General features: G+C 47.2%; 30 non-coding genes across 30 annotated transcripts; all 30 read left to right on the top strand.

Annotated features, from left to right (window-relative positions):
* The first annotated feature begins 320 nt into the window (after positions 1-320).
* On the top strand, positions 321-402 carry trnas-gcu (transfer RNA serine (anticodon GCU)). Its single transcript has one exon. It is a non-coding gene; the product is annotated as a tRNA-Ser (tRNA).
* Positions 403-1,176: 774 nt separating this feature from the next.
* trnas-gcu (transfer RNA serine (anticodon GCU)) lies at positions 1,177-1,258 on the top strand. The gene has a single exon. It is a non-coding gene; the product is annotated as a tRNA-Ser (tRNA).
* A 774-nt stretch (positions 1,259-2,032) lies between these two features.
* trnas-gcu (transfer RNA serine (anticodon GCU)) lies at positions 2,033-2,114 on the top strand. Its single transcript has one exon. It is a non-coding gene; the product is annotated as a tRNA-Ser (tRNA).
* A 346-nt stretch (positions 2,115-2,460) lies between these two features.
* trnas-gcu (transfer RNA serine (anticodon GCU)) lies at positions 2,461-2,542 on the top strand. Its single transcript has one exon. It is a non-coding gene; the product is annotated as a tRNA-Ser (tRNA).
* A 560-nt stretch (positions 2,543-3,102) lies between these two features.
* Positions 3,103-3,184, top strand: trnas-gcu (transfer RNA serine (anticodon GCU)). The gene has a single exon. It is a non-coding gene; the product is annotated as a tRNA-Ser (tRNA).
* Positions 3,185-3,744: 560 nt separating this feature from the next.
* On the top strand, positions 3,745-3,826 carry trnas-gcu (transfer RNA serine (anticodon GCU)). The gene has a single exon. It is a non-coding gene; the product is annotated as a tRNA-Ser (tRNA).
* A 560-nt stretch (positions 3,827-4,386) lies between these two features.
* trnas-gcu (transfer RNA serine (anticodon GCU)) lies at positions 4,387-4,468 on the top strand. Its single transcript has one exon. It is a non-coding gene; the product is annotated as a tRNA-Ser (tRNA).
* A 774-nt stretch (positions 4,469-5,242) lies between these two features.
* On the top strand, positions 5,243-5,324 carry trnas-gcu (transfer RNA serine (anticodon GCU)). Its single transcript has one exon. It is a non-coding gene; the product is annotated as a tRNA-Ser (tRNA).
* A 560-nt stretch (positions 5,325-5,884) lies between these two features.
* Positions 5,885-5,966, top strand: trnas-gcu (transfer RNA serine (anticodon GCU)). Its single transcript has one exon. It is a non-coding gene; the product is annotated as a tRNA-Ser (tRNA).
* A 132-nt stretch (positions 5,967-6,098) lies between these two features.
* On the top strand, positions 6,099-6,180 carry trnas-gcu (transfer RNA serine (anticodon GCU)). Its single transcript has one exon. It is a non-coding gene; the product is annotated as a tRNA-Ser (tRNA).
* A 774-nt stretch (positions 6,181-6,954) lies between these two features.
* trnas-gcu (transfer RNA serine (anticodon GCU)) lies at positions 6,955-7,036 on the top strand. The gene has a single exon. It is a non-coding gene; the product is annotated as a tRNA-Ser (tRNA).
* Positions 7,037-7,596: 560 nt separating this feature from the next.
* On the top strand, positions 7,597-7,678 carry trnas-gcu (transfer RNA serine (anticodon GCU)). The gene has a single exon. It is a non-coding gene; the product is annotated as a tRNA-Ser (tRNA).
* Positions 7,679-8,238: 560 nt separating this feature from the next.
* Positions 8,239-8,320, top strand: trnas-gcu (transfer RNA serine (anticodon GCU)). Its single transcript has one exon. It is a non-coding gene; the product is annotated as a tRNA-Ser (tRNA).
* Positions 8,321-8,666: 346 nt separating this feature from the next.
* On the top strand, positions 8,667-8,748 carry trnas-gcu (transfer RNA serine (anticodon GCU)). Its single transcript has one exon. It is a non-coding gene; the product is annotated as a tRNA-Ser (tRNA).
* A 132-nt stretch (positions 8,749-8,880) lies between these two features.
* On the top strand, positions 8,881-8,962 carry trnas-gcu (transfer RNA serine (anticodon GCU)). Its single transcript has one exon. It is a non-coding gene; the product is annotated as a tRNA-Ser (tRNA).
* A 774-nt stretch (positions 8,963-9,736) lies between these two features.
* On the top strand, positions 9,737-9,818 carry trnas-gcu (transfer RNA serine (anticodon GCU)). The gene has a single exon. It is a non-coding gene; the product is annotated as a tRNA-Ser (tRNA).
* Positions 9,819-10,806: 988 nt separating this feature from the next.
* trnas-gcu (transfer RNA serine (anticodon GCU)) lies at positions 10,807-10,888 on the top strand. Its single transcript has one exon. It is a non-coding gene; the product is annotated as a tRNA-Ser (tRNA).
* A 132-nt stretch (positions 10,889-11,020) lies between these two features.
* On the top strand, positions 11,021-11,102 carry trnas-gcu (transfer RNA serine (anticodon GCU)). Its single transcript has one exon. It is a non-coding gene; the product is annotated as a tRNA-Ser (tRNA).
* A 346-nt stretch (positions 11,103-11,448) lies between these two features.
* Positions 11,449-11,530, top strand: trnas-gcu (transfer RNA serine (anticodon GCU)). The gene has a single exon. It is a non-coding gene; the product is annotated as a tRNA-Ser (tRNA).
* A 346-nt stretch (positions 11,531-11,876) lies between these two features.
* trnas-gcu (transfer RNA serine (anticodon GCU)) lies at positions 11,877-11,958 on the top strand. Its single transcript has one exon. It is a non-coding gene; the product is annotated as a tRNA-Ser (tRNA).
* Positions 11,959-12,090: 132 nt separating this feature from the next.
* trnas-gcu (transfer RNA serine (anticodon GCU)) lies at positions 12,091-12,172 on the top strand. The gene has a single exon. It is a non-coding gene; the product is annotated as a tRNA-Ser (tRNA).
* A 774-nt stretch (positions 12,173-12,946) lies between these two features.
* Positions 12,947-13,028, top strand: trnas-gcu (transfer RNA serine (anticodon GCU)). The gene has a single exon. It is a non-coding gene; the product is annotated as a tRNA-Ser (tRNA).
* Positions 13,029-13,374: 346 nt separating this feature from the next.
* trnas-gcu (transfer RNA serine (anticodon GCU)) lies at positions 13,375-13,456 on the top strand. Its single transcript has one exon. It is a non-coding gene; the product is annotated as a tRNA-Ser (tRNA).
* Positions 13,457-13,588: 132 nt separating this feature from the next.
* trnas-gcu (transfer RNA serine (anticodon GCU)) lies at positions 13,589-13,670 on the top strand. The gene has a single exon. It is a non-coding gene; the product is annotated as a tRNA-Ser (tRNA).
* Positions 13,671-13,802: 132 nt separating this feature from the next.
* trnas-gcu (transfer RNA serine (anticodon GCU)) lies at positions 13,803-13,884 on the top strand. Its single transcript has one exon. It is a non-coding gene; the product is annotated as a tRNA-Ser (tRNA).
* Positions 13,885-14,016: 132 nt separating this feature from the next.
* On the top strand, positions 14,017-14,098 carry trnas-gcu (transfer RNA serine (anticodon GCU)). The gene has a single exon. It is a non-coding gene; the product is annotated as a tRNA-Ser (tRNA).
* Positions 14,099-14,658: 560 nt separating this feature from the next.
* On the top strand, positions 14,659-14,740 carry trnas-gcu (transfer RNA serine (anticodon GCU)). The gene has a single exon. It is a non-coding gene; the product is annotated as a tRNA-Ser (tRNA).
* Positions 14,741-15,086: 346 nt separating this feature from the next.
* On the top strand, positions 15,087-15,168 carry trnas-gcu (transfer RNA serine (anticodon GCU)). The gene has a single exon. It is a non-coding gene; the product is annotated as a tRNA-Ser (tRNA).
* A 132-nt stretch (positions 15,169-15,300) lies between these two features.
* Positions 15,301-15,382, top strand: trnas-gcu (transfer RNA serine (anticodon GCU)). The gene has a single exon. It is a non-coding gene; the product is annotated as a tRNA-Ser (tRNA).
* Positions 15,383-15,942: 560 nt separating this feature from the next.
* On the top strand, positions 15,943-16,024 carry trnas-gcu (transfer RNA serine (anticodon GCU)). Its single transcript has one exon. It is a non-coding gene; the product is annotated as a tRNA-Ser (tRNA).
* The last annotated feature ends 328 nt before the right edge of the window (positions 16,025-16,352 follow it).

Below are 16,352 nucleotides of genomic sequence, written 5' to 3'. Positions count from 1 at the left end.
TCGTGTCTCCTGCTGTAACTACAGGACCCACAAGTCAGAAAAGCCTTCTTTTGTGCTCTGAAAGTGTTTGCTTCTTTGAAATTGCTATCGACACACAACCACAAACGACGAGGTGGCCGAGAGGTTAAGGCAATGGACTGCTAATCCATTGTGCATAGCACGCGTGGGTTCGAATCCCACCTTCGTCGGTGTTGCTTTCTTTAATTTCTGACCATCGTGTCTCCTGCTGTAACTACAGGACCCACAAGTCAGAAAAGCCTTCTTTTGTGCTGTGAAAGTGTTTGCTTCTTTGAAATTGCTATCGACACACAACCACAAACGACGAGGTGGCCGAGAGGTTAAGGCGATGGACTGCTAATCCATTGTGCATAGCACGCGTGGGTTCGAATCCCACCTTCGTCGGTGTTGCTTTCTTTAATTTCTGACCATCGTGTCTCCTGCTGTAACTACAGGACCCACAAGTCAGAAAAGCCTGCTTTTGTGCTCTGAAAGTGTTTGCTTCTTTGAAATTGCTATCGACACACAACCACAAACGACGAGGTGGCCGAGAGGTTAAGGCGATGGACTGCTAATCCATTGTGCATAGCACGCGTGGGTTCGAATCCCACCTTCGTTGGTGTTGCTTTCTTTAATTTCTGACCATCGTGTCTCCTGCTGTAACTACAGGACCCACAAGTCAGAAAAGCCTTCTTTTGTGCTGTGAAAGTGTTTGCTTCTTTGAAATTGCTATCGACACACAATCACAAACGACGAAGTGGCCGAGAGGTTAAGGCGATGGACTGCTAATCCATTGTGCATAGCACGCGTGGGTTCGAATCCCACCTTCGTCGGTGTTGCTTTCTTTAATTTCTGACCATCGTGTCTCCTGCTGTAACTACAGGACCCACAAGTCAGATAAGCCTCCTTTTGTGCTGTGAAAGTGTTTGCATCTTTGAAATCGCAATTGACACACAACTGTAATTGATGAGGTGGCCGAGAGGTTAAGGCGATGGACTGCTAATCCATTGTGCATAGCACGCGTGGGTTCGAATCCCACCTTCGTCGGTGTTGCTTTCTTTAATTTGTGACCATCGTGTCTCCTGCTGTAACTACAGGACCCACAAGTCAGAAAAGCCTTCTTTTGTGCTCTGAAAGTGTTTGCTTCTTTGAAATTGCTATCGACACACAACCGCAAACGACGAGGTGGCCGAGAGGTTAAGGCGATGGACTGCTAATCCATTGTGCATAGCACGCGTGGGTTCGAATCCCACCTTCGTCGGTGTTGCTTTCTTTAATTTCTGACCATCGTGTCTCCTGCTGTAACTACAGGACCCACAAGTCAGAAAAGCCTTCTTTTGTGCTGTGAAAGTGTTTGCTTCTTTGAAATTGCTATCGACACACAATCACAAACGACGAAGTGGCCGAGAGGTTAAGGCGATGGACTGCTAATCCATTGTGCATAGCACGCGTGGGTTCGAATCCCACCTTCGTCGGTGTTGCTTTCTTTAATTTCTGACCATCGTGTCTCCTGCTGTAACTACAGGACCCACAAGTCAGATAAGCCTCCTTTTGTGCTGTGAAAGTGTTTGCATCTTTGAAATCGCAATTGACACACAACTGTAATTGATGAGGTGGCCGAGAGGTTAAGGCGATGGACTGCTAATCCATTGTGCATAGCACGCGTGGGTTCGAATCCCACCTTCGTCGGTGTTGCTTTCTTTAATTTGTGACCATCGTGTCTCCTGCTGTAACTACAGGACCCACAAGTCAGAAAAGCCTTCTTTTGTGCTCTGAAAGTGTTTGCTTCTTTGAAATTGCTATCGACACACAACCACAAACGACGAGGTGGCTGAGAGGTTAAGGCGATGGACTGCTAATCCATTGTGCATAGCACGCGTGGGTTCGAATCCCACCTTCGTCGGTGTTGCTTTCTTTAATTTCTGACCATCGTGTCTCCTGCTGTAACTACAGGACCCACAAGTCAGAAAAGCCTTCTTTTGTGCTGTGAAAGTGTTTGCTTCTTTGAAATTGCTATCGACACACAACCACAAACGACGAGGTGGCCGAGAGGTTAAGGCGATGGACTGCTAATCCATTGTGCATAGCACGCGTGGGTTCGAATCCCACCTTCGTCGGTGTTGCTTTCTTTAATTTCTGACCATCGTGTCTCCTGCTGTAACTACAGGACCCACAAGTCAGATAAGCCTCCTTTTGTGCTGTGAAAGTGTTTGCATCTTTGAAATCGCAATTGACACACAACTGTAATTGATGAGGTGGCCGAGAGGTTAAGGCGATGGACTGCTAATCCATTGTGCATAGCACGCGTGGGTTCGAATCCCACCTTCGTCGGTGTTGCTTTCTTTAATTTCTGACCATCGTGTCTCCTGCTGTAACTACAGGACCCACAAGTCAGAAAAGCCTTCTTTTGTGCTCTGAAAGTGTTTGCTTCTTTGAAATTGCTATCGACACTTAATCACAAACGACGAGGTGGCCGAGAGGTTAAGGCGATGGACTGCTAATCCATTGTGCATAGCACGCGTGGGTTCGAATCCCACCTTCGTCGGTGTTGCTTTCTTTAATTTCTGACCATCGTGTCTCCTGCTGTAACTACAGGACCCACAAGTCAGAAAAGCCTTCTTTTGTGCTGTGAAAGTGTTTGCTTCTTTGAAATTGCTATCGACACACAACCACAAACGACGAGGTGGCCGAGAGGTTAAGGCGATGGACTGCTAATCCATTGTGCATAGCACGCGTGGGTTCAAATCCCACCTTCGTCGGTGTTGCTTTCTTTAATTTCTGACCATCGTGTCTCCTGCTGTAACTACAGGACCCACAAGTCAGATAAGCCTCCTTTTGTGCTGTGAAAGTGTTTGCATCTTTGAAATCGCAATTGACACACAACTGTAATTGATGAGGTGGCCGAGAGGTTAAGGTGATGGACTGCTAATCCATTGTGCATAGCACGCGTGGGTTCGAATCCCACCTTCGTCGGTGTTGCTTTCTTTAATTTGTGACCATCGTGTCTCCTGCTGTAACTACAGGACCCACAAGTCAGAAAAGCCTTCTTTTGTGCTCTGAAAGTGTTTGCTTCTTTGAAATTGCTATCGACACACAACCACAAACGACGAGGTGGCCGAGAGGTTAAGGCGATGGACTGCTAATCCATTGTGCATAGCACGCGTGGGTTCGAATCCCACCTTCGTCGGTGTTGCTTTCTTTAATTTCTGACCATCGTGTCTCCTGCTGTAACTACAGGACCCACAAGTCAGAAAAGCCTTCTTTTGTGCTGTGAAAGTGTTTGCTTCTTTGAAATTGCTATCGACACACAATCACAAACGACGAAGTGGCCGAGAGGTTAAGGCGATGGACTGCTAATCCATTGTGCATAGCACGCGTGGGTTCGAATCCCACCTTCGTCGGTGTTGCTTTCTTTAATTTCTGACCATCGTGTCTCCTGCTGTAACTACAGGACCCACAAGTCAGATAAGCCTCCTTTTGTGCTGTGAAAGTGTTTGCATCTTTGAAATCGCAATTGACACACAACTGTAATTGATGAGGTGGCCGAGAGGTTAAGGCGATGGACTGCTAATCCATTGTGCATAGCACGCGTGGGTTCGAATCCCACCTTCGTCGGTGTTGCTTTCTTTAATTTGTGACCATCGTGTCTCCTGCTGTAACTACAGGACCCACAAGTCAGAAAAGCCTTCTTTTGTGCTCTGAAAGTGTTTGCTTCTTTGAAATTGCTATCGACACTTAATCACAAACGACGAGGTGGCCGAGAGGTTAAGGCGATGGACTGCTAATCCATTGTGCATAGCACGCGTGGGTTCGAATCCCACCTTCGTCGGTGTTGCTTTCTTTAATTTCTGACCATCGTGTCTCCTGCTGTAACTACAGGACCCACAAGTCAGAAAAGCCTTCTTTTGTGCTCTGAAAGTGTTTGCTTCTTTGAAATTGCTATCGACACACAACCACAAACGACGAGGTGGCCGAGAGGTTAAGGCGATGGACTGCTAATCCATTGTGCATAGCACGCGTGGGTTCAAATCCCACCTTCGTCGGTGTTGCTTTCTTTAATTTCTGACCATCGTGTCTCCTGCTGTAACTACAGGACCCACAAGTCAGATAAGCCTCCTTTTGTGCTGTGAAAGTGTTTGCATCTTTGAAATCGCAATTGACACACAACTGTAATTGATGAGGTGGCCGAGAGGTTAAGGTGATGGACTGCTAATCCATTGTGCATAGCACGCGTGGGTTCGAATCCCACCTTCGTCGGTGTTGCTTTCTTTAATTTGTGACCATCGTGTCTCCTGCTGTAACTACAGGACCCACAAGTCAGAAAAGCCTTCTTTTGTGCTCTGAAAGTGTTTGCTTCTTTGAAATTGCTATCGACACACAACCACAAACGACGAGGTGGCCGAGAGGTTAAGGCGATGGACTGCTAATCCATTGTGCATAGCACGCGTGGGTTCGAATCCCACCTTCGTCGGTGTTGCTTTCTTTAATTTCTGACCATCGTGTCTCCTGCTGTAACTACAGGACCCACAAGTCAGAAAAGCCTTCTTTTGTGCTGTGAAAGTGTTTGCTTCTTTGAAATTGCTATCGACACACAATCACAAACGACGAAGTGGCCGAGAGGTTAAGGCGATGGACTGCTAATCCATTGTGCATAGCACGCGTGGGTTCGAATCCCACCTTCGTCGGTGTTGCTTTCTTTAATTTCTGACCATCGTGTCTCCTGCTGTAACTACAGGACCCACAAGTCAGATAAGCCTCCTTTTGTGCTGTGAAAGTGTTTGCATCTTTGAAATCGCAATTGACACACAACTGTAATTGATGAGGTGGCCGAGAGGTTAAGGCGATGGACTGCTAATCCATTGTGCATAGCACGCGTGGGTTCGAATCCCACCTTCGTCGGTGTTGCTTTCTTTAATTTGTGACCATCGTGTCTCCTGCTGTAACTACAGGACCCACAAGTCAGAAAAGCCTTCTTTTGTGCTCTGAAAGTGTTTGCTTCTTTGAAATTGCTATCGACACACAACCACAAACGACGAGGTGGCTGAGAGGTTAAGGCGATGGACTGCTAATCCATTGTGCATAGCACGCGTGGGTTCGAATCCCACCTTCGTCGGTGTTGCTTTCTTTAATTTCTGACCATCGTGTCTCCTGCTGTAACTACAGGACCCACAAGTCAGAAAAGCCTTCTTTTGTGCTGTGAAAGTGTTTGCTTCTTTGAAATTGCTATCGACACACAACCACAAACGACGAGGTGGCCGAGAGGTTAAGGCGATGGACTGCTAATCCATTGTGCATAGCACGCGTGGGTTCGAATCCCACCTTCGTCGGTGTTGCTTTCTTTAATTTCTGACCATCGTGTCTCCTGCTGTAACTACAGGACCCACAAGTCAGATAAGCCTCCTTTTGTGCTGTGAAAGTGTTTGCATCTTTGAAATCGCAATTGACACACAACTGTAATTGATGAGGTGGCCGAGAGGTTAAGGCGATGGACTGCTAATCCATTGTGCATAGCACGCGTGGGTTCGAATCCCACCTTCGTCGGTGTTGCTTTCTTTAATTTCTGACCATCGTGTCTCCTGCTGTAACTACAGGACCCACAAGTCAGAAAAGCCTTCTTTTGTGCTCTGAAAGTGTTTGCTTCTTTGAAATTGCTATCGACACACAACCACAAACGACGAGGTGGCCGAGAGGTTAAGGCAATGGACTGCTAATCCATTGTGCATAGCACGCGTGGGTTCGAATCCCACCTTCGTCGGTGTTGCTTTCTTTAATTTCTGACCATCGTGTCTCCTGCTGTAACTACAGGACCCACAAGTCAGAAAAGCCTTCTTTTGTGCTGTGAAAGTGTTTGCTTCTTTGAAATTGCTATCGACACACAACCACAAACGACGAGGTGGCCGAGAGGTTAAGGCGATGGACTGCTAATCCATTGTGCATAGCACGCGTGGGTTCGAATCCCACCTTCGTCGGTGTTGCTTTCTTTAATTTCTGACCATCGTGTCTCCTGCTGTAACTACAGGACCCACAAGTCAGAAAAGCCTTCTTTTGTGCTGTGAAAGTGTTTGCTTCTTTGAAATTGCTATCGACACACAACCACAAACGACGAGGTGGCCGAGAGGTTAAGGCGATGGACTGCTAATCCATTGTGCATAGCACGCGTGGGTTCGAATCCCACCTTCGTCGGTGTTGCTTTCTTTAATTTCTGACCATCGTGTCTCCTGCTGTAACTACAGGACCCACAAGTCAGAAAAGCCTTCTTTTGTGCTCTGAAAGTGTTTGCTTCTTTGAAATTGCTATCGACACACAACCACAAACGACGAGGTGGCCGAGAGGTTAAGGCAATGGACTGCTAATCCATTGTGCATAGCACGCGTGGGTTCGAATCCCACCTTCGTCGGTGTTGCTTTCTTTAATTTCTGACCATCGTGTCTCCTGCTGTAACTACAGGACCCACAAGTCAGAAAAGCCTTCTTTTGTGCTGTGAAAGTGTTTGCTTCTTTGAAATTGCTATCGACACACAACCACAAACGACGAGGTGGCCAAGAGGTTAAGGCGATGGACTGCTAATCCATTGTGCATAGCACGCGTGGGTTCGAATCCCACCTTCGTCGGTGTTGCTTTCTTTAATTTCTGACCATCGTGTCTCCTGCTGTAACTACAGGACCCACAAGTCAGATAAGCCTCCTTTTGTGCTGTGAAAGTGTTTGCATCTTTGAAATCGCAATTGACACACAACTGTAATTGATGAGGTGGCCGAGAGGTTAAGGCGATGGACTGCTAATCCATTGTGCATAGCACGCGTGGGTTCGAATCCCACCTTCGTCGGTGTTGCTTTCTTTAATTTCTGACAATCCTGTCTCCTGATGTAAGTGCAGGACCCACAAGTCAGATAAGCCTCCTTTTGTGCTGTGAAAGTGTTTGCATCTTTGAAATCGCAATTGACACACAACCGCAAACGACGAGGTGGCCGAGAGGTTAAGGCGATGGACTGCTAATCCATTGTGCATAGCACGCGTGGGTTCGAATCCCACCTTCGTCGGTGTTGCTTTCTTTAATTTCTGACCATCGTGTCTCCTGCTGTAACTACAGGACCCACAAGTCAGAAAAGCCTTCTTTTGTGCTGTGAAAGTGTTTGCTTCTTTGAAATTGCTATCGACACACAACCACAAACGACGAGGTGGCCGAGAGGTTAAGGCGATGGACTGCTAATTCATTGTGCATAGCACGCGTGGGTTCGAATCCCACCTTCGTCGGTGTTGCTTTCTTTAATTTCTGACCATCGTGTCTCCTGCTGTAACTACAGGACCCACAAGTCAGATAAGCCTCCTTTTGTGCTGTGAAAGTGTTTGCATCTTTGAAATCGCAATTGACACACAACTGTAATTGATGAGGTGGCCGAGAGGTTAAGGCGATGGACTGCTAATCCATTGTGCATAGCACGCGTGGGTTCGAATCCCACCTTCGTCGGTGTTGCTTTCTTTAATTTCTGACAATCCTGTCTCCTGATGTAAGTGCAGGACCCACAAGTCAGATAAGCCTCCTTTTGTGCTGTGAAAGTGTTTGCATCTTTGAAATCGCAATTGACACACAACTGCAAACGACGAGGTGGCCGAGAGGTTAAGGCGATGGACTGCTAATCCATTGTGCATAGCACGCGTGGGTTCGAATCCCACCTTCGTCGGTGTTGCTTTCTTTAATTTCTGACCATCGTGTCTCCTGCTGTAACTACAGGACCCACAAGTCAGAAAAGCCTTCTTTTGTGCTCTGAAAGTGTTTGCTTCTTTGAAATTGCTATCGACACACAACCACAAACGACGAGGTGGCCGAGAGGTTAAGGCGATGGACTGCTAATTCATTGTGCATAGCACGCGTGGGTTCGAATCCCACCTTCGTCGGTGTTGCTTTCTTTCATTTCTGACCATCGTGTCTCCTGCTGTAACTACAGGACCCACAAGTCAGATAAGCCTCCTTTTGTGCTGTGAAAGTGTTTGCATCTTTGAAATCGCAATTGACACACAACTGTAATTGATGAGGTGGCCGAGAGGTTAAGGCGATGGACTGCTAATCCATTGTGCATAGCACGCGTGGGTTCGAATCCCACCTTCGTCGGTGTTGCTTTCTTTAATTTCTGACAATCCTGTCTCCTGATGTAAGTGCAGGACCCACAAGTCAGATAAGCCTCCTTTTGTGCTGTGAAAGTGTTTGCATCTTTGAAATCGCAATTGACACACAACCGCAAACGACGAGGTGGCCGAGAGGTTAAGGCGATGGACTGCTAATCCATTGTGCATAGCACGCGTGGGTTCGAATCCCACCTTCGTCGGTGTTGCTTTCTTTAATTTCTGACCATCGTGTCTCCTGCTGTAACTACAGGACCCACAAGTCAGAAAAGCCTTCTTTTGTGCTCTGAAAGTGTTTGCTTCTTTGAAATTGCTATCGACACACAACCACAAACGACGAGGTGGCCGAGAGGTTAAGGCGATGGACTGCTAATTCATTGTGCATAGCACGCGTGGGTTCGAATCCCACCTTCGTCGGTGTTGCTTTCTTTCATTTCTGACCATCGTGTCTCCTGCTGTAACTACAGGACCCACAAGTCAGAAAAGCCTTCTTTTGTGCTCTGAAAGTGTTTGCTTCTTTGAAAATGCTATCGACACTCAACCACAAAGGACGAGGTGGCCGAGAGGTTAAGGCGATGGACTGCTAATCCATTGTGCATAGCACGCGTGGGTTCGAATCCCACCTTCGTCGGTGTTGCTTTCTTTAATTTCTGACCATCGTGTCTCCTGCTGTAACTACAGGACCCACAAGTCAGAAAAGCCTTCTTTTGTGCTCTGAAAGTGTTTGCTTCTTTGAAATTGCTATCGACACACAACCACAAATGACGAGGTGGCCGAGAGGTTAAGGCGATGGACTGCTAATCCATTGTGCATAGCACGCGTGGGTTCGAATCCCACCTTCGTCGGTGTTGCTTTCTTTAATTTCTGACAATCGTGTCTCCTGATATAAGTGCAGGACCCACAAGTCAGAGAAGCCTCCTTTTGTGCTGTGAAAGTGTTTGCATCTTTGAAATCGCAATCGACACACAACCACAAACAACGAGGTGGCCGAGAGGTTAAGGCGATGGACTGCTAATCCATTGTGCATAGCACACGTGGGTTCGAATCCCACCTTCGTCGGTGTTGCTTTCTTTAATTTCTGACAATCGTTTCTCCTGGTGTAAGTGCAGGACCCACAAGTCATATACAGCTGCTTTTGTGCTGTGAAAGTGTTTGCATCTTTGAAATCGCAATCGACACACAACCACAAACGACGAGGTGGCCGAGAGGTTAAGGCGATGAACTGCTAATCCATTGTGCATAGCATGCGTGGGTTAGAATCCCACCTTCGTCGGTGTTGCTTTCTTTAATTTCTGACAATCGTGTCTCCTGCTGTAACTACAGGACCCACAAGTCAGAAAAGCCTTCTTTTGTTCTGTGAAAGTGTTTGCTTCTTTGAAATTGCTATCGACACACAACCACAAACGACGAGGTGGCCGAGAGGTTAAGGCGATGGACTGCTAATCCATTGTGCATAGCACGCGTGGGTTTGAATCCCACCTTCGTCGGTGTTGCTTTCTTTAATTTCTGACCATCGTGTCTCCTCCTGTAACTACAGGACCCACAAGTCAGAAAAGCCTTCTTTTGTGCTGTGAAAATGTTTGCTTCTTTGAAATTGCTATCGACACACAACCACAAACGACGAGGTGGCCGAGAGGTTAAGGCGATGGACTGCTAATCCATTGTGCATAGCACGCGTGGGTTCGAATCCCACCTTCGTCGGTGTTGCTTTCTTTAATTTCTGACCATCGTGTCTCCTGCTGTAACTACAGGACCCACAAGTCAGATAAGCCTCCTTTTGTGCTGTGAAAGTGTTTGCATCTTTGAAATCGCAATTGACACACAACTGTAATTGATGAGGTGGCCGAGAGGTTAAGGCGATGGACTGCTAATCCATTGTGCATAGCACGCGTGGGTTCGAATCCCACCTTCGTCGGTGTTGCTTTCTTTAATTTCTGACAATCCTGTCTCCTGATGTAAGTGCAGGACCCACAAGTCAGATAAGCCTCCTTTTGTGCTGTGAAAGTGTTTGCATCTTTGAAATCGCAATTGACACACAACCACAAACGACGAGGTGGCCGAGAGGTTAAGGCGATGGACTGCTAATCCATTGTGCATAGCACGCGTGGGTTCGAATCCCACCTTTGTCGGTGTTGCTTTCTTTAATTTCTGACCATCGTGTCTCCTGCTGTAACTACAGGACCCACAAGTCAGAAAAGCCTTCTTTTGTGCTCTGAAAGTGTTTGCTTCTTTGAAATTGCTATCGACACACAACCACAAACGACGAGGTGGCCGAGAGGTTAAGGCGATGGACTGCTAATCCATTGTGCATAGCACGCGTAGGTTCGAATCCCGCCTTCGTCGGTGTTGCTTTCTTTAATTTCTGACCATCGTGTCTCCTGCTGTAACTACAGGACCCACAAGTCAGATAAGCCTCCTTTTGTGCTGTGAAAGTGTTTGCATCTTTGAAATCGCAATTGACACACAACTGTAATTGATGAGGTGGCCGAGAGGTTAAGGCGATGGACTGCTAATCCATTGTGCATAGCACGCGTGGGTTCGAATCCCACCTTCGTCGGTGTTGCTTTCTTTAATTTCTGACCATCGTGTCTCCTGCTGTAACTACAGGACCCACAAGTCAGAAAAGCCTTCTTTTGTGCTCTGAAAGTGTTTGCTTCTTTGAAATTGCTATCGACACACAACCACAAGCGACGAGGTGGCCGAGAGGTTAAGGCGATGGACTGCTAATCCATTGTGCATAGCACGCGTGGGTTCGAATCCCACCTTCGTCGGTGTTGCTTTCTTTAATTTCTGACCATCGAGTCTCCTGCTGTAACTACAGGACCCACAAGTCAGAAAAGCCTTCTTTTGTGCTGTGAAAGTGTTTGCTTCTTTGAAATTGCTATCGACACACAACCACAAACGACGAGGTGGCCGAGAGGTTAAGGCGATGGACTGCTAATCCATTGTGCATAGCACGCGTGGGTTCGAATCCCACCTTCGTCGGTGTTGCTTTCTTTCATTTCTGACCATCGTGTCTCCTGCTGTAACTACAGGACCCACAAGTCAGATAAGCCTCCTTTTGTGCTGTGAAAGTGTTTGCATCTTTGAAATCGCAATTGACACACAACTGTAATTGATGAGGTGGCCGAGAGGTTAAGGCGATGGACTGCTAATCCATTGTGCATAGCACGCGTGGGTTCGAATACCACCTTCGTCGGTGTTGCTTTCTTTAATTTCTGACCATCGTGTCTCCTGCTGTAACTACAGGACCCACAAGTCAGAAAAGCCTTCTTTTGTGCTCTGAAAGTGTTTGCTTCTTTGAAATTGCTATCGACACTCAACCACAAACGACGAGGTGGCCGAGAGGTTAAGGCGATGGACTGCTAATCCATTGTGCATAGCACGCGTGGGTTCGAATCCCACCTTCGTCGGTGTTGCTTTCTTTAATTTCTGACCATCGTGTCTCCTGCTGTAACTACAGGACCCACAAGTCAGAAAAGCCTTCTTTTGTGCTCTGAAAGTGTTTGCTTCTTTGAAATTGCTATCGACACACAACCACAAACGATGAGGTGGCCGAGAGGTTAAGACGATGGACTGCTAATCCATTGTGCATAGCACGCGTGGGTTCAAATCCCACCTTCGTCGGTGTTGCTTTCTTTAATTTCTGACCATCGTGTCTCCTGCTGTAACTACAGGACCCACAAGTCAGAAAAGCCTTCTTTTGTGCTCTGAAAGTGTTTGCTTCTTTGAAATTGCTATCGACACACAACCACAAACGACGAGGTGGCCGAGAGGTTAAGGCGATGGACTGCTAATCCATTGTGCATAGCACGCGTGGGTTCGAATCCCACCTTCGTCGGTGTTGCTTTCTTTAATTTCTGACCATCGAGTCTCCTGCTGTAACTACAGGACCCACAAGTCAGAAAAGCCTTCTTTTGTGCTGTGAAAGTGTTTGCTTCTTTGAAATTGCTATCGACACACAACCACAAACGACGAGGTGGCCGAGAGGTTAAGGCGATGGACTGCTAATCCATTGTGCATAGCACGCGTGGGTTCGAATCCCACCTTCGTCGGTGTTGCTTTCTTTAATTTCTGACCATCGTGTCTCCTGCTGTAACTACAGGACCCACAAGTCAGAAAAGCCTTCTTTTGTGCTCTGAAAGTGTTTGCTTCTTTGAAATTGCTATCGACACACAACCACAAACGATGAGGTGGCCGAGAGGTTAAGACGATGGACTGCTAATCCATTGTGCATAGCACGCGTGGGTTCAAATCCCACCTTCGTCGGTGTTGCTTTCTTTAATTTCTGACCATCGTGTCTCCTGCTGTAACTACAGGACCCACAAGTCAGAAAAGCCTTCTTTTGTGCTCTGAAAGTGTTTGCTTCTTTGAAATTGCTATCGACACACAACCACAAACGACGTGGTGGCAGAGAGGTTAAGGCGATGGACTGCTAATCCATTGTGCATAGCACGCGTGGGTTCGAATCCCACCTTCGTCGGTGTTGCTTTCTTTAATTTCTGACCATCGTGTCTCCTGCTCTAACTACAGGACCCACAAGTCAGATAAGCCTCCTTTTGTGCTGTGAAAGTGTTTGCATCTTTGAAATCGCAATTGACACACAACTGTAATTGATGAGGTGGCCGAGAGGTTAAGGCGATGGACTGCTAATCCATTGTGCATAGCACGCGTGGGTTCGAATCCCACCTTCGTCGGTGTTGCTTTCTTTAATTTCTGACCATCGTGTCTCCTGCTGTAACTACAGGACCCACAAGTCAGAAAAGCCTTCTTTTGTGCTGTGAAAGTGTTTGCTTCTTTGAAATTGCTATCGACACACAACCACAAACGACGAGGTGGCCGAGAGGTTAAGGCGATGGACTGCTAATCCATTGTGCATAGCACGCGTGGGTTCGAATCCCACCTTCGTCGGTGTTGCTTTCTTTAATTTCTGACCATCGTGTCTCCTGCTGTAACTACAGGACCCACAAGTCAGATAAGCCTCCTTTTGTGCTGTGAAAGTGTTTGCATCTTTGAAATCGCAATTGACACACAACTGTAATTGATGAGGTGGCCGAGAGGTTAAGGCGATGGACTGCTAATCCATTGTGCATAGCACGCGTGGGTTCGAATCCCACCTTCGTCGGTGTTGCTTTCTTTAATTTCTGACCATCGTGTCTCCTGCTGTAACTACAGGACCCACAAGTCAGAAAAGCCTTCTTTTGTGCTCTGAAAGTGTTTGCTTCTTTGAAATTGCTATCGACACACAACCACAAACGACGAGGTGGCCGAGAGGTTAAGGCGATGGACTGCTAATCCATTGTGCATAGCACGCGTGGGTTCGAATCCCACCTTCGTCGGTGTTGCTTTCTTTAATTTCTGACCATCGTGTCTCCTGCTGTAACTACAGGACCCACAAGTCAGAAAAGCCTTCTTTTGTGCTCTGAAAGTGTTTGCTTCTTTGAAATTGCTATCGACACACAACCACAAACGACGAGGTGGCCGAGAGGTTAAGGCGATGGACTGCTAATCCATTGTGCATAGCACGCGTGGGTTCGAATCCCACCTTCGTCGGTGTTGCTTTCTTTAATTTCTGACCATCGTGTCTCCTGCTGTAACTACAGGACCCACAAGTCAGAAAAGCCTTCTTTTGTGCTGTGAAAGTGTTTGCTTCTTTGAAATTGCTATCGACACACAACCACAAACGACGAGGTGGCCGAGAGGTTAAGGCGATGGACTGCTAATCCATTGTGCATAGCACGCGTGGGTTCGAATCCCACCTTCGTCGGTGTTGCTTTCTTTAATTTCTGACCATCGTGTCTCCTGCTGTAACTACAGGACCCACAAGTCAGAAAAGCCTTCTTTTGTGCTCTGAAAGTGTTTGCTTCTTTGAAATTGCTATCGACACACAACCACAAACGACGAGGTGGCCGAGAGGTTAAGGCGATGGACTGCTAATCCATTGTGCATAGCACGCGTGGGTTCGAATCCCACCTTCGTCGGTGTTGCTTTCTTTAATTTCTGACAATCGTGTCTCCTGTTATAAGTGCAGGACCCACAAGTCAGAGAAGCCTCCTTTTGTGCTGTGAAAGTGTTTGCATCTTTGAAATCGCAATCGACACACAACCACAAACAACGAGGTGGCCGAGAGGTTAAGGCAATGGACTGCTAATCCATTGTGCATAGCACGCGTGGGTTCGAATCCCACCTTCGTCGGTGTTGCTTTCTTTAATTTCTGACAATCGTTTCTCCTGGTGTAAGTGCAGGACCCACAAGTCATATACGGCTGCTTTTGTGCTGTGAAAGTGTTTGCATCTTTGAAATCGCAATCGACACACAACCACAAACGACGAGGTGGCCGAGAGGTTAAGGCGATGAACTGCTAATCCATTGTGCATAGCACGCGTGGGTTCGAATCCCACCTTCGTCGGTGTTGCTTTCTTTAATTTCTGACAATCGTGTCTCCTGCTGTAACTACAGGACCCACAAGTCAGAAAAGCCTTCTTTTGTTCTGTGAAAGTGTTTGCTTCTTTGAAATTGCTATCGACACACAACCACAAACGACGAGGTGGCCGAGAGGTTAAGGCGATGGACTGCTAATCCATTGTGCATAGCACGCGTGGGTTCGAATCCCACCTTCGTCGGTGTTGCTTTCTTTAATTTCTGACAATCGTGTCTCCTGTTATAAGTGCAGGACCCACAAGTCAGAGAAGCCTCCTTTTGTGCTGTGAAAGTGTTTGCATCTTTGAAATCGCAATCGACACACAACCACAAACAACGAGGTGGCCGAGAGGTTAAGGCAATGGACTGCTAATCCATTGTGCATAGCACGCGTGGGTTCGAATCCCACCTTCGTCGGTGTTGCTTTCTTTAATTTCTGACAATCCTGTCTCCTGATGTAAGTGCAGGACCCACAAGTCAGATAAGCCTCCTTTTGTGCTGTGAAAGTGTTTGCTTCTTTGAAATTGCTATCGACACACAACCACAAACGACGAGGTGGCCGAGAGGTTAAGGCGATGGACTGCTAATCCATTGTGCATAGCACGCGTGGGTTCGAATCCCACCTTCGTCGGTGTTGCTTTCTTTAATTTCTGACCATCGTGTCTCCTGCTGTAACTACAGGACCCACAAGTCAGAAAAGCCTTCTTTTGTGCTGTGAAAGTGTTTGCTTCTTTGAAATTGCTATCGACACACAACCACAAACGACGAGGTGGCCGAGAGGTTAAGGCGATGGACTGCTAATCCATTGTGCATAGCACGCGTGGGTTCGAATCCCACCTTCGTCGGTGTTGCTTTCTTTAATTTCTGACCATCGTGTCTCCTGCTGTAACTACAGGACCCACAAGTCAGATAAGCCTCCTTTTGTGCTGTGAAAGTGTTTGCATCTTTGAAATCGCAATTGACACACAACTGTAATTGATGAGGTGGCCGAGAGGTTAAGGCGATGGACTGCTAATCCATTGTGCATAGCACGCGTGGGTTCGAATCCCACCTTCGTCGGTGTTGCTTTCTTTAATTTCTGACCATCGTGTCTCCTGCTGTAACTACAGGACCCACAAGTCAGAAAAGCCTTCTTTTGTGCTCTGAAAGTGTTTGCTTCTTTGAAATTGCTATCGACACACAACCACAAACGACGAGGTGGCCGAGAGGTTAAGGCGATGGACTGCTAATCCATTGTGCATAGCATGCGTGGGTTCGAATCCCACCTTCGTCGGTGTTGCTTTCTTTAATTTCTGACCATCGTGTCTCCTGCTGTAACTACAGGACCCACAAGTCAGAAAAGCCTTCTTTTGTGCTGTGAAAGTGTTTGCTTCTTTGAAATTGCTATCGACACACAACCACAAACGACGAGGTGGCCGAGAGGTTAAGGCGATGGACTGCTAATCCATTGTGCATAGCACGCGTGGGTTCGAATCCCACCTTCGTCGGTGTTGCTTTCTTTAATTTCTGACCATCGTGTCTCCTGCTGTAACTACAGGACCCACAAGTCAGATAAGCCTCCTTTTGTGCTGTGAAAGTGTTTGCATCTTTGAAATCGCAATTGACACACAACTGTAATTGATGAGGTGGCCGAGAGGTTAAGGCGATGGACTGCTAATCCATTGTGCATAGCACGCGTGGGTTCGAATCCCACCTTCGTCGGTGTTGCTTTCTTTAATTTCTGACCATCGTGTCTCCTGCTGTAACTACAGGACCCACAAGTCAGAAAAGCCTTCTTTTGTGCTCTGAAAGTGTTTGCTTCTTTGAAATTGCTAT

The sequence above is a fragment of the Brachyhypopomus gauderio genome, unplaced genomic scaffold, assembly GCF_052324685.1.
Source record: "Brachyhypopomus gauderio isolate BG-103 unplaced genomic scaffold, BGAUD_0.2 sc63, whole genome shotgun sequence".
Classification (NCBI taxonomy): domain Eukaryota; kingdom Metazoa; phylum Chordata; class Actinopteri; order Gymnotiformes; family Hypopomidae; genus Brachyhypopomus; species Brachyhypopomus gauderio.
The sequence above is the reverse complement of the archived record's forward strand: the minus strand, read 5'-3'. Positions and strand labels throughout refer to the sequence as shown.